Source organism: Sturnira hondurensis, unplaced genomic scaffold (assembly GCF_014824575.4).
Source record: "Sturnira hondurensis isolate 20B ecotype Veracruz unplaced genomic scaffold, ASM1482457v3 Scaffold0008640, whole genome shotgun sequence".
NCBI classification, from domain to species: domain Eukaryota; kingdom Metazoa; phylum Chordata; class Mammalia; order Chiroptera; family Phyllostomidae; genus Sturnira; species Sturnira hondurensis.
The window spans coordinates 9,698,614-9,701,682 of record NW_028081271.1 but is presented as its reverse complement, the minus strand read 5'-3'; the positions used below and the strand labels follow the sequence as shown (position 1 = coordinate 9,701,682).

The 3,069-nt window shown below is 38.0% G+C and overlaps 1 non-coding gene across 1 annotated transcript; it reads left to right on the top strand.

Moving 5' to 3' along the window:
* Positions 1-1,952: 1,952 nt before the first annotated feature.
* Positions 1,953-2,115, top strand: LOC118993240 (U1 spliceosomal RNA). The gene has a single exon (XR_005067807.1). It is a non-coding gene; the product is annotated as a U1 spliceosomal RNA (small nuclear RNA).
* Positions 2,116-3,069: the final 954 nt, after the last annotated feature.

The window sequence follows — 3,069 nt, the reverse complement described above, 5'->3', positions numbered from 1 at the left end:
TGGCAACAAGATGCAGCTCATGCTCTTGAACCTCACAGATTTGGATCTCATTTTTGTATCCAATGATTCTGAAATTAGTAGTGGAAGGAAGACTATCCTCTCGGTCTTCCAAATCTCTCTCTCCTTCATAAAAACAGATGACCAGAAATACAGAATGCCTTTTAATGCCCCCATGTTAGCTGTAATACCTCGCCCTTCCTCCCTTTCCTGCGACTCCTAAATCATTGAACACATGTGGGAGAAGTTGTTTGGACTGGCTTTAATTCCTGCTAAAGAGAATTTTAATTTCCATGTCAGTCACTGGGGGAAGAAATTCGGAGGGCACCTTCCCTGTACCAGGCCACAGGGAATAGAGCAATGAACACAACGAAGTCCTTATTTTCATGAGGCTTACATTCTAACTGTAGAGCACCAAATACAAAAATAGAGATAATAGCAATTTCCAGAAGGAGTGTATTCAACTTTTTCTCTAAACTTTACTATAACATTTAAAAAAATATCCTTCCCTCCATCCACTGCATTTTTACCCGTCATCAAAGAGCTTACCGGTCATTGATGTATTTTAATAAGTGCAAATTGATCAAATGATATAATTCCAATGGTGTAATTTCTCAATAGTGATACGTTGGATGAACTGTTTCAAAGTGGACGCTTGGCTTACCCAGTAGTGCCATTGCCCAATTATCTGCATACCGATTGTGCCGTGTGAGCATCACAATGTCCGACTCAGCCTTTTGTTTACAGCATACATTAAGAGGGCCCTCCCTGCGTGCCACTGTGGTAATGAAGACATTCCCTGGGTCCGTGCTGACCAGGTGGGAACAAGGAAGCCCACTGCTCCAGCTGCAGGAGAGAGTGTGACCAGCCCCCGATGGTGCCATGATGGAGGGAGGTATCATGTGTCCTTCACATAGAGTCCATGAAAGAAAAGCCTGTGGAATGAAATAACAAATAAATGCTTAGACCCACATAGTAAAAGCCAGCAAATGCTCCTGTGGTTGTTCCCTATAGTTCTGAGGAAATACTTCATGGAATCTTAGACAAACATTTCCCCCTTGATAAAGAAAATTAAACTAGAGGCATTTGAGAAATTATTTTTTAACTTTAGTACATGAATGATTATTGAGTGATATTTCAGATTAATAGGTCATGTTCATCATAGCTGTAGAAATAAATATTGTATGAAGTAGCTAAGGTCTAAAAAGTGTCTAATATAATAACAGAAAGTGTCTAATATAACAGTCATTTTCAGGGACATTTTTAGTAGTAACAGTCTGTTCCTCACGTCTTCCAATACAGGTATTGACAAAGAGTATATTACTTAGTCTATTTATCTACTCCTTTTCATTGTTGAAGCAAAAATTGACTCTGAATAAGTGGTCCCATTGATTTTCTAAGTAGCTTTCTTTCTTGACTATTTAATTATGTCCTATAGTTTGCTTTTGAGGACTTTGCAAGGAATTACTCAAATTCTCCTTTAGTCCAACTTGTTTTTCCCTGACCCTTCATACTTCGTAGATATTTCTGTTGTTTTTTCATAAACCAATTTCACCTTCAAAGGTGTCTTTTTTCTTGCAGTAGCTGCTTTGCCTTTTTCCATTACTCATATTATAAAAATTAAGTGATACACTTTGTATGTACCTAGTATTCTTATACTTAACAAATAGCACAATTATTTTTGGCAATAATTAAAATGTAATTTTTTTCATCAAATGTGCATATTTCACCAAGTAGGAAAGTGAAGTAATACAACGAAGACAAGATTAAATGTCACTGTGAAAGTGTGCATCTCAAACTCAACAGATGAATTCAATGCCTTGTGTTTCTGTTTTAAAAAGTAATTGTTTAAGTATAGAAGAGAAAGATATAAGAGACAGCCAAAATTTGATTGAAAAAAGTAAGTAAAAGATTTAGCTGTGAATTCAGTGGAATCAATATAAGGCACCTATATGTCCCCTACCTGGCAGGGGACATACCGTGACCACGAAGGTGGTTTTCCCAGGGCGAGGCTTATCCATTGTACTCCAGACGTGCTGACCCCCGTGATTTCCCTAAATGTGGGAAACTCGATGCAGAATTTGTGGTAGTGGGGGGCTGCATTCGCACTCTTCCCTAGGAGGAAAAATACACACACACACACACACACACACACACACACACACATATATATATATATATATATATATATATATATATATATATGTATGAATGACACCTTAGGAATTCGATCCAGTCTTAGCTGTGCTCATAGAATCCATGTGAAATTACAGTTTGATTAGAGTCTAATGTTTCTCAAAGTCTGTTCAGGAATATTTCTCATCTAGAAATTTTTATTTTAATCACCAGCAATTTCTTACAATCTCAATGCTTGATCAACTTGAGCCACTAAACTGTGTACTGAAACCATTGGAGCTACTTAAGAGGGAGATAAAGTGTTCCACTGAGGAAATCCAAAGAATGAGAATAAGAGGGCAAATAGAAAATGTAGAAACAATGAGATGACAAAGCAGAGCTGAGCAAAAGCTAATAAATACTTCCTAATCAAATACCAATGAAATGCTTTCTATTTTCCAATGGTATATCATATGCCAGCGAATGAATGACAATATCAAGTCAATGAACGAAGTGCATGTATCCATAATTCACAGAAAACTAAGTGAATATCTGCATTTATCTTCTCTCCCACTGCCTGGATTAGATTTATCATTGCAAGTCTATGAACTGTTACTGTTTGCATAACTGCCCCTGATGCATGAAATGCTAAGTGGTTAGAATAGAAGTAGACCCCAATGACACATTTCAACATTATACCATGACTCCTAGGGAAATGATATGCTGTCAGCATTTATTTTATTTCTTTTTTAGAAAGTGAGACTTCTTGCCCTGGCTGGTGTGGTTCAGTGGATTGAGCGCCAGCATGCAAACCGAAGGGTTGCCAGTTTGATTCCCAGTCAGGGCACATGCCTGGGTTGTGGGCCAGGTCCCTGGTGGGCGGCACACGAGAGGCAACCATACATTGATGTTTCTCTTTCTCTTTCTCTCTCCTTGCCCCCTCTCTAAAAATAAAAA